The sequence below is a fragment of the Phycodurus eques genome, chromosome 14 (assembly GCF_024500275.1).
Source record: "Phycodurus eques isolate BA_2022a chromosome 14, UOR_Pequ_1.1, whole genome shotgun sequence".
NCBI classification, from domain to species: Eukaryota; Metazoa; Chordata; class Actinopteri; order Syngnathiformes; family Syngnathidae; genus Phycodurus; species Phycodurus eques.
In genome coordinates, this window is record NC_084538.1 from 15,781,126 (window position 1) to 15,802,535 (window position 21,410).

The window sequence follows — 21,410 nt, forward strand, 5'->3', positions numbered from 1 at the left end:
GGTCCAACACTATCGCCACAGGTTTCAGAGCAACAATGGAGTCGTGGGGATTAGGTTGCAGGAAAGGCACGTGCATAAATTGTAATCAATATTCACAAACATGAATGAAAAGTCATAAGACATACACTCAAAATGCATTGAGGCATTAATAACCTATTTTGGGTCTCAGTTCAGTATGCACCACAAATTTAGTGCAGTCCATTGATGGGTCGACAGATCAAATTCAAAGGACAATGGAAAAACTGAAAGCTGAAATTCACTGCTTAGTGGAAATATAGCAAAGCATGGGCTTTAATGAAAAGCATATAATAATAATAATAAAAGACAAAAGACAAGGGAGTGTGCAAAAATTCTGGACACTATCATTCATTTAAAGTGTCCCAGAGAGGAAGTAATGAGCTAAACGGTATGTCTTTCCAGCCCAAATGACATGTGGCTGTTGCATACCGCACTATCTGGGCTAGTAGGCCAAACCCTGTGTGGCTTTGTCCCAAAACAAACACATGCGATGCTACCAGATATTGCACTTGCAAGGACCATACATCTGCATCCAGATGCTTAGAAAGTATATAGTATGAAAGTATAGTGTGTTGGGGGGGGGGGGGGGGGTCTTATCCATCATGTGTTCCAGACATGAATGAATCTCCCTCTGCATTCTTGAGGAATTGTGACGCCAGCAGGAGTTTGCCCTTGTGCTCACAGACTCTCACACACCAAAGTCCCTAGAAGCAATTTTGCTTGCAACCCAGCTAAAACCTTATCCCGAAATGCAGGCAGGAACTGGTGAATCACTGGAACATGACAAAGAAATTGAAGACCAGAGGGCAGGTTATTGATGTGGTCAAGGCAAGACATACATTCATGGCGCTCCTTTTATGAACTATTTGGACCAATGTGCAGATCAAAGCCAGGCCAAACGTAACAGGAATTAATCTCTGAGGATCTGACGATGGCCACAGGCAAATGACCTGGAAAAACAAAGCCATGAAAATGAAGAGCTAAGTAACATCAGCAAAGGCAACTGACATGTCGAAGTGATTGTTGCTAGCTCACCACTATCATCAGTCATTTGTGCCACAGTCTTACACAGTGAGAGAGTGAAAGGTAAGATGACGCTGTGAAGCTATTATGGGAAGTTAAATAGTCTGGGCCTGCCTGCTTGCGTTGCTCATCATTGTCAAGGTCACAATAGCAAAAGGCTGCTGCTCACTGGCCTTGAAGGGCCATTACCACACTGGCAGGTCTAAATGTGTGTACAGTATCTGTCAAGTGACTGCATTGACATTATCGAAGCCTTTTGAGACCAACACTAATGTCAAAAGCCTTTTCATCAAATCATAAACACTTCACAGAATGGGTACTTTATTATAGATAGACAATCAGTGCTTGAGAAAAAGCATTTTGTACAGAGGTGACAGTTCAATGGTTGATCGAACAATCAACTACAGCGGTCTGATTACTTGCACCCCGTCTGTTACTGCAGACTTACTTGTAGTCCTCTTCAACTTTCTGAAAATTGTTGCAGAAAGTAGCATGGACTAGTTCAGATTTTCTTCTATTTAACACAGTTCAATATGTGGACCAAAATTTATAAGTTTAGGACATTTCTGTGATGGAGTAGCAATCCAACTTCAAACCTTATCGAAGACATAGACAACATGTTTTTTACATTAAAATTAGAATTTTAAATGACTCATCTTTTGCGTGCCTGCCACTCACTTGTGGGACAACTCTACATGGAGCAGGAGCAATATGTCAGAGCTGAATGCAGCCAGATAGGCAACTGGCAGTAGATGGCGTGATAAGCAGCAGGCTCCCAGCATCATCACATGGACCTATACCAGAGTCTTATAGATACAGGACCACGGTCTGGACTGTTTCATAAACATCCATCAGGTGAGAAAACATCTTGACCTGTCTGGAATTAAGCATGTGCGTTGCCCACTGCAATTAAAAGGTAACATATTTAATGCAACCTCCAATAAGGAAGCACCCCACTTAAAAACTGCAGCTCCCAGCCATTATCTGAAAATCCTCACAAAGTAGCATCCTCTCACATCAACAGCTACCTCCTGGAAGAGAGGAACTGACAATCTAAGCACAGTGTTGCTGAAAGCAGTAGATGCTTTTATGAAATCATCACTCCTGTCATCAAACAATGTGGCTTTATTGTGACTTCATTCTGAACTCAACATATACAGTATGACTTATCAAGCCTGTCAATAGGTTTACAACTCAGATAAGGCAGAAATGTGAGCATCCTGGAGCAGCGACGATTGGCGAGACAGCTGGTTACAAGACACACACAAACACTGTAATTTCATTCCACTTGGGGCCACGCTGAATTTATGAGTCAACATCTTGCAATAGGTCTGAATAAAAACTCTCTCCAAATAAAACCCAATTTGAGTCATCTCTGTTTTGCCTGCTTTGATTTACGGTACTTTATGTTCAATAGGATTACACAGGAGGTTGCTTGATAAAATATGGAGAACATTAATTGCCGAGACTTAGGTAATAGGTTCTAATCATGCTGCTTGGTCTGCACTAGCCTGGCGATGCATGTGCACCAGTGTATTGCTAGTGTGAACATGTGGTGTTTGTCCAAGAGTCGATTAATCCTTCTTTCCGACAAGAGGAAACTGAATCGAATCTCAGCATTTTACAGCTCCGTCTGAAAACAGTCAAAACAGCCAGAGTAAAGATTGGGTTTGACTGCAGAAAGTATCACAAGTAATTTGCTGGGACACGCTATCACCTCTAATCCGTAGCAGGTGCGCCACAAAGCTGTGTTGTGTTTAACTAGCAGCGTTAAAATAAATGGAACAACAAAGGGTGCAGTTTTCTCACCAAAACCAGTTTTTCGACTCATGTGAGAGACGTGACATGAAAAGATAACTCTTTGCAAAACAATCTCATTTACTCACTTCAACTGGGGTTTAACAACAAGCTTTTTCGTGCATGACATGACTTAGATAAGCACCGGAGACTGGGCCATATGTGCGGCACTTATACGGATGTGGTTTAATGAAGGTCTATGCCAAACTCATTATAATCCCATCCATACAGAGAGGGACCAGAATGTCAATAAGAGTCCTGGTCATTATGCAGTCATCATTCACACCAGACAGACAGAAACATGAATGCAGTCTAAATTGACAGCTTTTGTGACACCTCCCAAAAATGTACGAGCCCTTAATTTTTAATCAGTGAAATAAATTTCAGAAATGATTGAATTAGCAGTCGGGGGACAGATGTGGCAGCCTGGTGATGTCCCACAGGACCCCGTTGGTGGGATTTGACAGGCAGATGCACTACCAGCAGGGGTCATGAGAGGTCAAGCTGTTCCATTATGAGAGGACAAGGGTGGTATTTATTCACTGCCGCCCCCCCCTAAAAAGGGGTGGGCTTAGAAGGGAATAGAGATGGATACTTAACCCTTAAAACGAACGGCTGATTACAAACCATCCCCTGTCCTTCTAATCTGCTGGTGGACATGCTGCACACCCAGAGAGGTTCAAGGAGGAAAAGACAAGCTAGAATGTTGCTGGAGAAAGTCAGACATTTCGCACATTATCTGACTCCACAATGATCCAAAGTGCTCTAAAAAAAAATGGACCCATGAGGCGAGAAGGGACAACAGATACACACAGCACTTGAACAACAATGATGATGATCATGGCAAAAAATAGCAATTGAAACAGTGTGAGGCTGCGTCAAATTGGTTGTGATACGCCACTGCATTAAAGACAACTTCTGGTGTTTTTCATGCTGTGTATGTATATTTTGGCTCTGGGCCCCCAGTGGCAGGCCAAAGCATGGTTTGCCAAAAGCCACAGAGTAAAGCATGATGGTAAAAAAGATCAGAAAGGATAATTACCTTGCAGATGGTTAAAATTTTCACTGGTTTAAGTTTTTATTTTGTTTGTTTTTTTAAAAGAAGGATTTTAAAAAAGCAGGCAGCAAACATTTTAAGACAAAACATTTCTCCTTGTTGGCACTCACTAATGCCACTTGGGTGCACATGAGGGAGAATGGAAACTAAAAGATTATTCATCAGACTTTCATTTTTAAACTAGAACTCTCTTCAGTAAGCGAGCATATGAATCAGAGAAAGGGAAAATCCAGCGAGAGTCATGATACGAAAGCCCATTAATATAACATGACTGCATAAATACAGCTTTCACTGGGGCCCTTGAACCCTAACAACCGTCTCGACTGACAGGAAAACCCAGATCCCGGCATGTCTCTACATTGTTGTTATTAGTCCAAGACTAGGCACACCAGCGTGGATGTGTGCGCCATAAAACATTGTTATTAGTGCACAAGAAGGCAACCACAAGTTTCCAAGTGGAGGTGAGGCACAGACCACAGGGCTTGCCACTGGAGCCCCGCAGTAACACACAAAATTATTCCTGAGGAGCTCTAAGACATGGCAATAAACTAAAAAGAAAACATCAGTTACCGTAATTTCTTGTGTATAATACGCATTTTTCCTCAAAATTGTTTTTGACAAATTGGCACCAGGACACCCTAGGTCGCAGTTCGATAATCAACTTTGTGGTCGTGTCATCGGACTTGCGGCTGCATGTCTTGGACACTCGGGTGACGAGAGGGGCGGAGCTGTCAACTGATCAACACCTGGTGGGGAGTTGGCTCCGATGGTGGGGAAAGATGCCGGTCCGAAGTGGCAGACATATTGTGAGGGTATGTTGGGAACATCTGGAAGAATCCCCTGTCAGAAGGCGTTTCAACTCTCACCTCAGACAGAACTTGGCTCATGTTTCGGGAGAGGTGGGGGGACATCGAGTCCGAATGGACCATGTTCCGCGCCTCCATTGCTGAGGAGGCCAACCAGAGCTGTGGCCGTAAAGGTGGTCAGTGCCTGTCGTGGCGTCAAACCCCGCACCCGTTGGTGGACACCAACGGTGAGGGATGCCGTCAAGCATCGGACCTTTTGGCCTGCGGGACTCCTGAGGCAGCTAATGGGTACCGGCTGGCCAAGCGGAGTGCAGCTTTGGTGGTCGCTGAAACAAAAACTGGGAGGAGTTCGGTGAGGCCATGGAGAACAACTTCCGGACGGCTTCGAGGAAACTTTGGTCCACCATCCGGCGTCTCAGGAGGGGGAAAGCAGTGCACCATCAACACTGTGTATAATGGGGATGGGGCGCTGCTGACCTCGACTCGGGACGTTGTGAGTCGGTGGAGAGAATACGTCGAAGACCTCCTCAATTCCACCGACACGCCTTCCCATGAGGAAGCAGAGTCTGGGGTCTCTGAGGCGGGCTCTCCTATCTCTGGGGTTGAGGTCACTGAGGTGGTTAAAAAGCTCCTCGGTGGCAAGGCTCCGGGGGTGGATGAAAGGCCCTGGATGTTGTAGGGCTGTCCTAGTGGACACGCCTCTGCAACATCGCGTGGACATCGGGGTAGTGCCTCTGGATTGGCAGACTGGGGTGGTGGTCCCCCTTTTTAAGAAGGGTGACCGGAGGGTGTGTCCAACTACAGGGGGAATCACACTCCCCAGCCTCCCTGGTTGCTTTGGCATGCCGACACTAAGTGAATTAACAGCACCTGGAGCAAAGCGGAGACCAAAGATGCCTCGGTCACACTAGAACACTAAAGTAATTAACTACCACCACCAGCCAGCCCGGAGGATTTCATTAACAAAGGCGTCTCCACCCTGCTGGGTACCACGACTTGGCCAGTCAAGCTGGGAGTTTGGACAGAGCAACAGCGACACCCACAGGCAACGGAATGCCACTACAGATGCGGGTTCATGAAACACAGTATGTACCGGATTTGGCTGGGAGTTAATATTTTAAGAACTTTACATGAACGCCACTAGTGACTGTATTTCTGCAAACTTAAATGTCTGATGTCGAATCTGTTGTCAACTGAACCAGATGAAATGTTTCACACCACACCACACAAATGCCACATTGAAAATAGTAGCGTTCTCAACAATCACATAACATTTGAAAGATTCGTTACAGGTATTAAAGAGGATGGGCGTGGGACAATGAAAAGCGGGAAAATGGTCTCGTTATCTTAAATCCAAACATTACTATTTTATTCCACTAGTTTTAAACCACGAAATAATCCCAAAATGGAAAATTAACATTGGTCCTGAAGGACGTGGGAAAGGACGGAGGGTGGGTGTAAAAAAAACAAAAACAACTTTTGGCTCACTTCGGCCATAAAAAGGCCAGAGCTATGCTCTCTGAGTGAGCTCTTGTCTCACCCGACCAACTTCCTGACGACTGGCCAAGGCAGGACGCCCATCTCACCACGAATTGACGAGGACACATCGGACCATCCCCGACTTCCCAGCATCCTGCATGCGCTCGGAGCAACCCTTTTTGGGGGCCTGAGCTCACCCCGGTGGGACGGAAGCGGGCACAATGTGCCCGTTCCGAACATCTTGCGAGCAGAGACGGCTGGGAACTTTTTGGGCTCATTTTTTTTTTTTTTTTTTTTTTTTTAACTTTTTCTTCTTCCTTTCAGCCAAATCCACCTGTTCCAGGTGCGGACTGGGCCGGCTGAACACTCGTAAGCTAGACCTGCCTGCCTCAAAGTCCAACATTGTGCTCATTCTGCCAATCTCACATCACAAGTCAGTTTCCTTTGCCAATGTTCGTCTGTACTTTGTTTGTTTTGTGTTTTTCTGTGCTCTTTACCTTAATTTCAATAAGATTCACTACCTGCATTGTTGTACGTGTTTTGGTTCGAAGAAAGAAACCTCTGGCCTTCTACAACTCTTATAAAAAATTCATAAATTGTACCACCTCAAGATTGATAAGGTCTCTCGCCGCTTTTCCTAAATTTTATCCACATAAAAAGTGAAGTGGTGCCCCTTTTAATAGCTACAAATAGCTTGATTTATAACGCTATAATTTAAAATTACACTGAACCGGAAGTAACGCAGGCGTCGCTTTCAGCCCATTCTTCTCTACAAAATTAATTACATTTTTATTTAACCCATTTACGCTACACTGGTGTGGGGTCATTTCCTTCTCCGAGAGCCACAGCAGTCGTTATTTATCCACACACAGTTATTTCCCCAAATATATATATACACACACACACACACACACGCAGACGCAGAGTTGTTAGACTGATTTTGCACATCCCTTGTAGTTGTGAGTCATGTGTTCCACTCTTACCACACAGTCAGTCTCAGCTGGAGACACTTAGAAACATCTGGAAAAGCCACCAAATATTTTTCCATCCTTTAGCTCATGTCGTCTATACTAAACAGGCAGATAGACAAATCGGTGATCTTATTGAATTATTGCAAATTATCTCTGTAAAAAAGACCGACGGAGCTGTGACCGGAAAGAAGCAACAGGACCAGATCAGCCTGGAAACAGAGCAGTCCACTCCCTGGGCTACAGGACCTTTAATAACATTAGCACATAGCTGCTGACAAATTAGAAGTCAGCTTCTCCAATGACCGTTGAATGTCAAATGCCATAAATAGCCTAGGTGTCGCCTGCAAAGACAGCATACCTGCATGTGTGTTTGATACTTTCAATCACTTGAAGAAATGGCTGTTGTCCATCCACTTAATCACAACCTGAGCTATGACCTAGAGGTCTGAATCAAATTGAATACGTTTTTATTCAGCATAATGTTTTTCTCAGGGAATTTTTACAAGAATTGCTGCATAAACATTGCAAATGGAAATTTAATGAATTCCATCTTCTAGCGCTTTTTATCCATGCAGGTGCAGTGTGTAAGTGAGGCACTGAGGGAGATGGGTCCCCCCCACTTGGACAGACGAAGCCCACCTATGGTTCTAACAGCTCGTATGCAATACCAGAGGAGAGATTGTCTTGGCACTGCCTGCAAAACAGTGGAGCTGGATGTTTGTGTTAGATAAGAAGCCTCGTGTACCGTTTGGGCACTATGTAAGGCTGGAGCGGGAAGCCTATGGCCCATGGGCCATACACAGCCTGAAAGAGAATTTCATCAGGGCCGCCATGCAATTAAAAAAACAAATAAAACCTCGAGGAACTGTTATAAAAAGCCTAAAAAAAACATTCAACCCTCAATGCTAAATATATTAAAATAAAGCTTTCATAATTGCATCATATTTTTTCATACATTTAGTATAGCTGTCAAGATGACTTTAGGGAAAAGGTTCCCACCCCCTGATATAAGGCAAGGTGCCCATGTGATGCACACTGCAGCCGTTTTCTCCCTGGTGACTGCAAAAACAGATGAAAGAGGAGCGTTATCGTAACATTCTTTGCAATGAGCTAAAATCCTCTTCCGTCTGACAGCTGAGGCCTGACAGCCAAACAAGGCCTGATGATTGCATCGCTCCAGGAAACACGATCTTTGATTACATTTACCTCTTTTTTTTTTAAGGAAAGAGACTTAATTGAGCATGTTCAGAGAGTCAATACAGGATAGCCAGGGACCTAACGCAACCAGAATGTGTTGACATTGGCCGGATGCCAAACGACTAAACCAACATGACAAAGCTTGGGGAGTGAGAAATCAAGAAAAGAGATTATCTGGCTAGGAGATCAAGCCACCTACTGCTCAAGTGGAGAGTGGCCTGGACTGCGAGAGGAGTGCTAATGAGGCTCCTCAATATTGTACTGAAACAACCGCTGCCAAAGGGCCTCCAAAAAACTTTGGATCTGTCAAAAATAAGAACATGATATCCCCTGCTGTTGTACTGAGCATGCTACTGAACAGGTAGAATTACCACAGATAGCAATTAATGTTCTTAGTGACCACTAACAATTACAACAACCATTAACAAAGGTTAAGGAAATATCACACAATGTATTTATACATAAAAAACAGACTTTATTTCCACAAAAACATATGGTAGTATTTTTTCCTTTCAACATTTTCTATTTCTTTGAAAATAATTCATGAATTATTAATTTCAACTGAGCAATGTGCATGAGGAGGTCATCAAGGAAATTGTACAATTTAGTGGTAATCAAGAAAAAGACTATTCAGCCTGGCCGGAGGTCTTCATGTTACTGAGCAACATTGTAAATTGTTTGTTGTTAGCCTTTTAGCTCCACCAAAGCCAAACTCAACAACAATAGGAAAATAAATACTTAATCTGGATACACACCTAAATTGAATGATTTAATCCTTGCCCCAAGGTCCACCCCTCCACAAATTAGTATTTTTTATGTAATTATGCAAACAAACAGGCGGCACGGTGGACGACTGGTTAGAGCGTCAGCCTCACAGTTCTGAGGACCCGGGTTCAATCCCCGGCCCTACCTGTGTGGAGTTTGCATGTTCTCCCCGTGCCTGCGTGGGTTTTCTCCGGGCACTCCGGTTTCCTCCCACATCCCAAAAACATGCATTAATTGGAGACTCTAAATTGCCCGTAGGCATGACTGTGAGTGCGAATGGTTGTTTGTTTCTATGTGCCCTGCGATTGGCTGGCTACCAGTTCAGGGTGTACCCCGCCTCCTGCCCGATGACAGCTGGGATAGGCTCCAGCACGCCCGCGACCCTAGTGAGGAGAAGCGGCTCAGAAAATGGATGGATGGATGCACACAAACAGATAATATGAAGATAGTAGCTGCTTGCTCTTGGTGGAAATAATTCAACCCTGTTGGATGTAAGGTATTGGCTGACTTTCATGCAACTAGTGGGGGGTGGGTCACTTCCCACTTAATGCTCCCTTCACAATCACCCTACAACCAGTCCAGGGTGTAGTCCGCCATCCACATTATGTCAGCTGAGACAAGCTACACAGCAGTCTCTGCTGTGACCCTGAAAATAGATAGATGGAAAACAGATGGCCAAAATACCATCATTCATGCCAAGAGGTTATGCAAATACATTTGAGGTGAACGTGTTACACAACAGATAAACTGCACACCTCCTATTTTTTATCTTCAAGATGGAAAGTTAATCGATCCAATCTCCACCCAGTGATGAGCAGGTGGGACGTAGTGGTGTAAATGTGAATTTGGCCCATCCATCACATAGGAACAATACAAGACACACAGCGCCAAGTGGAACCCTCGCAGTGAGCACTTTAGCCGTCGCACCATCTGTGTTTGCCTTTCCAATAAGGATAGTTAGTGACACCTGATGGCGACTGAACCAAGGAGGCATGGATCAATCTTGATTTCTATTGTCACTGTGATCGACATGTGAGCTAGCTTTAAGCCACTAAATGGATGCTTAGAAGGGGCATTTCCATATAAACAAGATTTCTGGTTTACCATAAAGAATGAATAAACATGTTTTAAAGGAAAAGCTATCAGAAACACAAATGTGTGTACACAAATAATTCACTTAAGCAATGTTCTCCATCCACGTCAAGCAAGATATCAACTGAGAGATTATTATTATTTCAGCTGCAGTTTCCAATGTTGTTTCATTGTACTGCCTTATAATGAGAGATGTTGGTTGTCTATTTTGGGAAGCTAATTTTGCTACATCATCTTAGGAACACCTCCCAGTATGATGCAGTACAGTTCTACACCACTGCAAACTACAACCACAATGGATTCCTTTTTAAATTTCCACCTCTATGAGAACATCACTCACCACTGATTATCATCATCCTATTAACTCTGATTATATTTTTGATACAGCTCTTGTATCAGAACACAGCAGAGGCTGAAGGTGTACCTAATGTTGTAGATGGTGAGTCACTGCAAAAAGATACATCCCTTCTATTTTCCCCCCACCTACAGCAACTCCAATTGTCCACCTGGAACCTTTTAATCCTGCACCAAGTGACAAATGGATGAAGCAGCCGCCCTCGTTCAGTCTTCATTTTCTTTGCACAGCTTACAGACTCTCCTTTTTTTGCAGGTGACCCTGAAGGGTGCTTTAATCTGCCCCAAAGGCTTAAGGCTGTTAAGAAAGCACGACTGGGCGGTGCACCTTGTTCTGCTGGATCAGACCTCGCTGCTCCGCTGAGCTTGGACAGAAGGTTGCCGTTTGTTCAGCAGCGGATACACAAAGTGCATCTTGACTGAGTAAATCCTCTCAAAGTGGACACATGCGTGAGTGTGGGTCCAAAAACACAGCTGCAACAAATATATTTTAAATAAAGTTTCAGAGTCACTGAATTATGCATCAAGTAAAATGTGAATATTACTTTACTGCCACTAAAAGCCATGACAGTATTATCAGGGTTGTTTTGGTTGTGTACAAACTAAGGTCAAAGCCAGTCATGTGTCTTTTAGGTGACCTTCACTTACTAAATGACAAGTCTTGGGCCAAGATGCTGTCAGCACCAGCCTCTAGTTAAGCTTCTTTTTATAGCAACCTCTCCAGATGCTGGTGCATGAACACAAGACAAATAGAATCCAAACCACAGTAGCAGAAAATAGAAACACACGAGTCACAATCACGCCAGCCTCACTCAACCGTCTACACTGCAAATTTGCAAAGAGAACCTGGGAGCCATAAAAGCACAATGCATTATAACCATTTAGTCCTACTGAATTAATGTTAATTCAGTCTGGAAAATGTGTGCACCACCTCCACCTTAGAGGACGCCACCATGTGACAGCAAGCACAGATGTTAGCCATGCCTGATAAGTCACATGCACACCTAGCCATATATGGAGAAAAATGCAGAGGGGAGAAGACATGAAACATTGGCGACGTCAGAATTAACGGCAGCTCAAACTTCCTAATAGGCTGCAGAAGCGTTGGAACAATCCCAAGAAAATCTTGCTGGCCACACAGACCATCAAAAGAGAAGAAAAGTTATTTTCCATCATCCGTTAGCCTGCACCACTATGCATAATTCACAGTAAATGAACTGACATAAAAAACGAAGAAAAGTTTATGTGGTAATGATGTCACTGTTTCCAATTTCCATGACCACCAACGAAGGAAGATGGCTTATAGTACATCCCTCTTTTTTTGTCACGAGTCAACATATTTGTCAGCAGACCTCCTCCTGCTGTCACAAAAACAGAACCAGAAGCATCACATGCTTTCCACTAGGAGGAAATTACAGGTCACACTCAATCGCTGTCACAAGGAAAAATGAAATAATACAAACATCGTGTTCTGTGTGGTGGATAACATTTCCTCACCTCAAAAATGTGAACCGCATAGACAAAAATAAGAACACGGTGCCACAACTTCTGACCCACCAAGTATAGTTTCCACAGTTAAAACGGGGAGCACACACACACACACGCACACACACACACACACACACACACACACACAAGAAATACAACAATTATGGAAGTCGATTACCATTTCTCTGTAGTCCATTAAACAAGCAGAACCAATGAGGCTTGTCCCTCCTCTCAGACATTGTTTAGTATCTTACTCTGGTTCGGCTCAGTCTAATTCCAGTGCAAATGATGTAAACAGTATTTCCACCACTTCAATGCGTCATAAACTGATTGCTAATGATGCTAATTAGGACATAAATATCCCAAAAGAGTGACTCAGCACACACTACTGGCGTCCGAGCAGAACCTTTGAAGAGATTACTCCCCAACCATTAGCCAGTGCTTTTATTTTTGCATCCTGCTTGCCATGGATGGTTCAAAAGGTATGACTGTCACAGTTGTGGGTTGCCATGGTGAGAAGGGGCAAAATGCCATAAGGCAGCTCTTCGTGGCTCTGTTTGCTGTGGTCAGGCAGCTCACTCGGGAGGGAGTAGTGCCCTTTTGTTGGCTCAGTATGGGGCTTGAGGGCCCTTTGCAAGCAGCACACGGCCTAACAACAATGGAGACCGACTAAATCATATTCGAATACAATTTGTGGCCATGTAATGTGACTGGGCCAATGCTCCCATAAATCACAAAGAGAAGGACACCACTGTGGGCTACATGTTAATTCTCTTTACAGCTAAAACTTCAATGGATTAACATCCATCCATCAGTTTTCTATAGTGATTTTCCTTATCAGCTTAAATAGGGTGCGGGGTGGTAGTCCCCCCCCCCCCCCCCCACCCTGGACAAACCATAAAGACACTCGCAGGACAACCATTTACAATCACATACACCCATGGGCAACTTAGTCTTTAACACCTAACAATTTGATGATTTCTTTTTGGGGGGGGGCACCATAGTGCAGTACACACTACAATGACATAATTTTATAAGCCCTTTTCAACTACTACGTTCTATTCCCCCCCAAAATGCTACGTATAGTCCAAAGATCCGAGTGTGCACAAAGTGAAAGCACAGGCGCAGAGTTATGAGACTATAAATAAGTTTATCGTAGCCGTGTGGAACGATGCAAACTGAATCTGCGCTGGGACACTTGTTGGTCTAACACCGTTGATTATCATGTTTTACTACAGCAATGCAAAAAACAACACTTTCTGTTGGATAACATTTTGAATAATACTCTATATTATTATATTGTCGACGTGAAACGCTACGTTTATTAGATGGCACCGGACAATGGTGATGTGAAAATAAGTTGCACACTCACCGGTTAGTGTTTGCTCCGCTCGAACATTCTGTAAACCTCCTCGCAGCGTCGAAACACAAGTTTGTTGGATTTAGAAAGAACGAATAAAACAAAAAAAACCAGCCCGTTAGTTCGGTATGTTACTTCCACGGTTGTTGTTGTTGCTTCCAGACGGGACTGAGAGAGTGGAGACTAGTTAGGCGACTCCTCCCAGACTTTGTGGGGCTGAACTCCTCCTCCTTGCCGTGGACAGCATGAAGGGGGAAGAAGGAAGCCAGAGGGCCCAGATACTCGCTTGGTTTCTACCTTTTCACATTCATCGAGACACACATGAACGTATTCACGAATTACGTGTGTTCACGTTCATATTCATGACACTTCCTGATCTCCACCACTTATTTTCCACAGCAGTCGTGAAAACAGTCAATAGAAAGACTAAGGTGTTAGTAATTGCGTTAATTACGGCTCCATTCCATGTCACTTTGAGAGGGGGCAGCTTCCTTCCTGCTTGTGTCACATTAAAAAATGGAACAATATTTTTTTTTAGTATATAAGTAGTAATAGTAGGTGAATAGTAAATAAATAGTAAGTCGTAACAGTAGGTGAAGTAGTCGGTTCAAGTTTTAGCCATACACATTGAGTCTAGGCAGTGTCCAGCACCTGTTAATTTGTTTAATCTTGTAATTAGGGATTATGTAGAGATCGGGAGGATAAACTAGGTTTGAAACAGAAGGACTAGTAGAGCGACTTGAGTACATTTTTGTTACTTCGGTTGTTTTTTTTCTGTATAACCGTAATCAGCAATAATACCAGCTATGGTATCCATTTTCCAGTCTCCTTATAGATGTACAAAAAAATGAGGGCTAAAAGGTTTATAGAGTGTATCAAGAAACCTTGGATGCAGTGGCAAAGACACCACATGCCGCACAAAGTGGCCATCAGAAACAACTACGATCCCTACACAATTCAAACATTTCTCATCGCATAACTATTCCAAGAAAAGCGAAAATAAAATCTATACTGTTTCACTTAATGACCCGGAATAGTTTTCATCTTGACTTACTTTATCTACAATAGCTGACTTTGCCTAATATGAGCCTCAAGGCTAGATAGTGGGTAGCATGGTGGGAGTCAGCTGCCATTCAGGAAATCAAAGAATCCTACATTTCTATCAACTGATATACAACGTAAGATATATATTTCATAAACTTGTTTTACTTAGCGGCATGGTGAATGCCTCACAGTTCTGAGGACTGGGGTTCAAATCCCGGCCCCGCCTGCGTGGAGTTTGCCGCTGTAAACAATTTAAATGAAATATATTCTGTTTGTACAGCATATTTTCTAACCGCTCAGTGTTGAAGCTCACATTCAATGAGGTGTTCAGGATAAATAATGGCTGTTAAGGACCAAGTATCTGGCCAGAGTGAGATCAGCTCTGCTAATTCGTGAAAGCCACAATCTCCGTCTTTTCCTTGAAAAATGTTCGGGCTTCTCACCCTGACTCCAAATTGGTGCCAGGAAATTGTGAAATGAGACTTAAGGCAGGTTTACATGCTGATTTATTTTGTCATTCCAATTGAAGTCATTCCGACTGGAGAGCTCCGGTCAAATGTTTGATCTATTCCGATCTGGTGTATACATATGCACTACAGTTAATCGGAACAGCCGTGTGACTTGTACAGATCAATGTAAACATTGCGTCATTTGTCAAGATGGAGGTCAGTTGTCTATTTAGCACAGTAGTTGGGATCGTTTTTAAACTGTTATTATTGCAACAGTTTGATAAAAACAAGTTCCAAGTACAAAAACAAGATCTTCATCGCATACAAGCTCTGTTTGGAAGCTACCATATTTACAAGTGCGTAAACAATGATGTCACAGTGCATTTATGTCAAGACAGCGCATGCGCGGACAGGACGCAGCCTGGCTATTCCCATTGAAGCGTACACATGACTTTGGGAAAACACTACACTAACTACATAATGGTTATTATAATTCAGATATTGGTGAAATAATTAAATCCAGTTCTGTTTAAGGGTTAGTCTTAGCCTATTCTCGTTATTTTGATTATCTTTTTTATTAATACATTAATACAATGGTAGTAGGCCAGATACCGGTGTTTGCAATGATATTAAAAAGGGATCCACTCCAGAGGCACTTTCCTGCTATTGCAAGACTGTCACAAAAATAAACTAAAAAATAACTTTAACTTTACGCTTATTGCACACCGAGCGACAGGGCCAAAACTAACTGAACTGTCGCTCAGTGTGCAGAGTTTAGCAACTAGTTTTCATGAGTGGCCAACAGTTGGTAAAGTTATAACAATGAAGACACTGTGGTATATACATAGTGCTTATCCTCGCGGGTGAGTTGGAGCCTATCTCAACTGACTTTTGGTGCGCGGCAGGGTACAACCTGAACTGATTGCCAGCCAATCGCAGGGCACATAAAGACAAACCAGCAGTCACACTTACGGACACTTTAGTCTTAAATTGGTCTAAGAAACATTTTGGGGAAATATGGGAGGAAGCTGGAGTACATGGAAAAAAGCCACACAAGCACAGGGAGAACATGCAAACGCCACACAGTAAGGACCAACCCTAAATATACAGTATATATTTATATAATTTGTCATAATATAAAGTATATATTCAAGTCATTTCCATCCCCTTTTCTAGTTCTTGCTGGTTCTGCTGCATTATGCGGTCTTAGGCCACCACTAGCTTTGTTTTTATGAACCTTTTCCACAGTAGTCAGTATCACTTGTATAACATTATTTAACCCAAATGAATACACAAAACGTTGTAAAGAAATGAAGGAACAACAATTATCCATCCATCCATCCATTTTCTGTACTGCTTATCATCACAAGGGTCGTGGGCGGGCTTGGAGCCTATCCCAGCTATCTTCGGGCGGGAGGCGGGGTACACCCTGAACTGCTCGCCAGCCAATCGCAGGGCACATATAAGCAAACAACCATTCAAACCTATGGGCAATTTAGAGTCTCCAATCAACCTACCACACATGTTTTTGGGATGTGGGAGGAAACCGGAGTGCCCGGAGAAAAACCACACAGGTACGGGAGAACATGCAAACTCGACACTGGCAAGGCCGGGATTTGAACCCCGGTCCTCAGAACTAACCAGCTAACGACTTGTTCAGCTTGCCGCCGGAACAACAATTATATTTCAATAAATCCATTTTGGTAATGATTTGTATAAGGATGCATTTTTTTTTTTTTTAATATTGGCCTCACGCATCTGTTCCCCGCCCTCCATTAACTAGAAAATAGTCTGCTAACTAACAAACAGAAGGACAAACAAATCCAAATGCAAAGCTGTATGACTTGCTTTCACCTTGATTTATAGCTCATCCTTGGTGGAGGACTGCACTCTACATAGTGGCATTCTAGTTTTCTTATCATTATAGCATTGTTAAAACAAAAACATGTAATAGTGTTATACATTTATACTGTATATATAGCTGTATTTTCAGTGCTGTGTAAGAGTCCACTATCTTCGGTGACCTTTTTTGACATATGGCATCAATAGAATTGTTCACCAACCCCCCCTCACAAGCATCATATATGCACCGCCCATCTGTTCTTCATCCTCCGTTAACCAGGAAGTCGCCGGCTAACTAAGAAAAAGATGAACAAACAAAAATGCAACGCTCCACTAATTTTGTGTTTAACTTCTGTTTGAACCTTAACAGTTTGTGTGATTTGCTCTCCTGGGAGACATTCCAATTTTATATGGTTCTTCTAAGTTTGCAAAAACACCAACACTAATGATAAAGTGTTATGTATCGAGTATTATGCTAAAATGTATCCTACTTACTGGACCTTTTTTTCTTTTTTTAGTTTTGCCCCTTTGTTATATTGTTAGCCTGAAAAAACATGACATCTATGGCACAGACCATTGATGTAGATGGTATTATAAAATATGATGTAAAAAAAAAAAAAGTGTTATTATTATGTTCGCTCATCTGTTTCAATGTATTCTATCCACGTTTTAGTCTTTTAATTGTACATTTAATGTGGCTTCCTGCTGTCAGGTTCTCAGTATGTACCATGCTTGTCTGTCACATGGATCAATGAGCTGATAAGAAACAGGTTTGGTCTTCAAAGACAATCAATGAGATGAGCATGCATGCGTTGACAGAATGCATTGTTATTCATGCAGAAAATGTGTGAGAAGCATTCTTCTCCTTTCACTTTCTTTCCTGTGTATTACCCAAAATACCTCCACCCCTTTGGTAACACTCAGCATATAGTCTGAACTTCTTTTATGGTACCCACGAACTCCATGCTGTGTAATGCGGCTCTTCGGACAGGCACGGCCAGTCAGACCAATCTATATACATCAAGACTTTTACAGGCGCCCCACTAGGAGGCCGAGCATCCATGCTTATCTCTGCAAGTCGTCATAGATCGATACAGCACGGATGTGCAGCTTCCCATCCTCGCATCGCCCTTTTGTTGGATTTAGCAACTCTAGTTAGCCAAGAATGTCTTTAATCTGCAATCAACACTGTATCTAATTATGCATCTCCAGCAATGTCAAGAGGCTACGAGCAAAGGTGTGTCATTAGTACAAATGGCGATTCTCTCAAGTGAAAGTATTTCTGGTTTGAACTATAGACTGGGCTTTTCCATAGTACAACATGACATACAATAACATGACAATTGTATCTTTTTTCACATATCCCCACCATGATTTATGATCAATATCAACTTTAATTCAATGTCCAACAGCTACAGGAAGCACTATATGCACAAGTATTGGGACACCTATACAAAGTGAGAATGGGACAGACTGGAACAGAAAGGGTTCCTTCCTCAACTGAAGCTCTGGGTTTATATTTTTGGAAAGAAAATGTATTGTTTAAGTGGGGTTGAGCATACAAGCAGCACGGTGGGGGACTAGTGGTTCCTCACATCTGCCTCACAGTTCTCAGGTTTGAACTATGTGGGGTTTGCATGTTTTTTTTCCAGGTTGTCCAACTCCATCCCACATTGCAAAAACTGCAAAAAGCATGTTAGGTTTATAAAAGGTGTGGCGTGTAAATCGTTGTTCGTGTGTGTGTGCCATCCGATTGGCTTGGCGACCAGTCCATCCAGCTCGGATGGGTGCCAGCTCACCTGTAATCTTCATGTGGATAAACGGTCTTGAAAATGGATGGATGTTTAGCATATTCATTATTTTCAAAATGATCTCTGTTCACGCAGACCTGCAAAGGTGACTGAAAGCTCTGTAATAAACATGCGTACCAAGCCAGTAGATCAGTTGTAGTCTCAGGCCTCTGTCTTACTTTGCCCAAGAAATGTGTGTTTGACCTCCAGAGTCTTACTTTATTTTGAATATATGCAACGTGTATATGTGAATCAAAATCCTTTTTAATATTCTCAAATGTAATTTTCATTTGAAAACAGTGCTGTGCACACAGACAAACAATTGAGATTCAGGAGGAACTAAAGGATCCATGGATCCCTAATTGAATAAATGATTTATTAGGAGGCATGTCTTAATACTGTTGCCCATATATAAACGGTAAGTGAAGCTCAATCGGATGCTGAGAGTCTGCCTTAACTAACATTGGTGCGAGAGGTTGTTGAGTCACACATTGTCATTGATTTCTCATTAGTAAGGACCTTGGGAAGCTGCTTACTGTATCACTTGGATCAGAACTGTCGCGTTCAATTAAAAGCCTTTGGTTTTTTTCATGCCTTATCTTTATCCCGTCCTTTGTCACCTCTCCTGTGTAATGTCTTTTGTCTTTGATTTGACCCTCTGCAATTGTCTCTTTCATGTTGTCTGCTGTATTTAGACGCATGAAAAGAGTTGTTGCAGGGTGTGTCTGACTGTAATCGCGCGCGCGCGCACACACACACACACACACTATCACAATGGCTTCTTTGTGCTTGTGGCCGCTTTCTTGGCCAGCAACCATCACCCCCCCCCCCCCCCCCCCCCCCCCACCTAACCTCTCAGACATTTCTATCACAGAAAGCCAGTAAAGTACACACATGGTAGTTAAAAGGACAGGCTCCTCTTACAGTCCAAATAATTAGATCACACTGTATAAGAAGCAATAAGGCTGTGGCAAATCACTTACCATCTACCTAGTAACTCATACACGTGGACGCACACAAGTTTAACCCTATTAAAGTGTGCGTAATATGGGCAGAACAAAGTGGTGACAGTCAGGAAGCCTGACTGGGGTGTTGAGAGAACTCATTTGAGGTAGAACGAAGGGAGAATGAGTCAAGGTGCTAATACCTGTAAGTACATTTTGTCTTTAAAAACACCCACCCATATTCTGTAGTGTGTGTCCTCATTAGGGTCGCGGGTGGAACAAGAAGAACAAGAACATGGAGAACATGGAAATTTCACAAAGGAAGGCTGAGCCTCAAAACTTTAAGGCAGACATGCTAACCACTAGACCACCATGATTTAAAACGTCTTTTTTTGCTTTGTCTTTTGTTGTCTTCTTTTCCGATATAATTTAGTTAATTTTCACTCTCTCGCCTTTGTTTTTTTCTGTCACTCCCCTTAAAAACGTTCTGTTCGACTGAATGACTGTAATTCTCAATAAATATCCATCAGAATACAAATAAACCACAGTGGCAGGTTAAAAATTCCAGTAAAACTGCTCCGGCATAAAAGGGATACAGATCTTCCTTTCTGCTTGAATTAACAGCCGAACAGGACACACACACACAAAAATAAAAACAAATAAACAAGCAATTGAGATTTGGGTTAGCCCCCATGAATCCTAATTGTTCAGCATATCGACATTAAGAGTTATGGGAAGGCCCATTTCTGTGCACCAGTGTACACAGCAAAGTCCAGAAGGTTGTGCTTGGAGGAGTTGGTTGGGTAAGAACTTTTGGGATGAACTAGAACATACATTGTGAGCCACATCATCATTGACGTCTGACCCCACTAAAGTTCGTCTGGATGAATGGGTACAAATCCTCACAGTCTATTATTGCTCAGCACAAACAACAATCTGGCCTTAAAGAAATTGTAACGGTTCTAGACGATGGCTGGTGGAGCCCATGTTTGATAGAGCTGTACATGAGGAAACTACACGTGATGGATTCGTGGCTCATCGTGTTGATTCAACTATCTGTCTTTACTGCATGGCTAGCTCACACATTTGTTAGTATGAAGTGATGCTGTCTCATTTATTTGTCAGTTGCTACTGAGTGACATTGTAGTTAATGTATATATATATATATATATATATATATATATATATGGCCATCACTGTACAACATTGCTAAAATTAGTAAAAAAAATAAAAATAAAATACAATTAGTAACGCACACAGCAAACAGACCCAATGCATGTGTTGTTGGTTTTTGGGCAGTTAAAAATTGAAATCGTGGCAGGTGTGTGTCAACTCCCATATATTGTTGTTTTATTTTATTTTATTTGATGTTCATGCTCTGATATGTTTTTAAAAATCAGAAGTTACTCACAAATTACTCTCTACTAGTTTTTTCATTGAGTACTTTCTTACTCTTACTCAAGTAAATATTTGAATGGCTACCTTTTACTTTTACTTGAGTCATATTATTCTAAAGTAACAGTACTCTTACATGAGTACAATATTTGGCTACTCTACCAACCTCTGGTTATTGCATATGTCCCATTTTTCCCAAAATAAAGTTTGATCAAACTGTTATAATAATGTTTCTTGTGCAAGGTCTTCTCACTCTGTCACATTTTGTTTCCAGATAAAGAAAATACACTCGTTACTTAGAATTTTCAGCCAGATTTTGTTCCAATGTGACCACAAAAATGCAGTTTGATACACTCTGTTCTGCAAGTTACCATTCTGTGTTGACTTTCCAGTTTGTGTCCTTTAAAATGTTGTTACAGCATGCATATTGGCTCTTCCAAAAACGGGGTCACTTGATTGAGTTATTGCCTTCGAAAATTCAGTCTACCGAGAATAACATATGACAAGCCAACAAAGGAACACTTGGCAATGGGAAGTTC

The 21,410-nt window shown here is 42.3% G+C and overlaps 1 protein-coding gene across 1 annotated transcript in view; it reads right to left on the reverse strand.

Annotated features, from left to right (window-relative positions):
- tiam2a (TIAM Rac1 associated GEF 2a) overlaps nt 1–13,593 on the reverse strand; it is an 82,861-nt gene extending 69,268 nt beyond the window's left edge. Inside the window, exon 1 of the mRNA XM_061697161.1 lies at nt 13,420–13,593. The gene's annotated coding sequence lies outside the window, so the exon portion shown is untranslated. The remainder of the gene's footprint in view (nt 1–13,419) is intronic.
- Nucleotides 13,594–21,410: the final 7,817 nt, after the last annotated feature.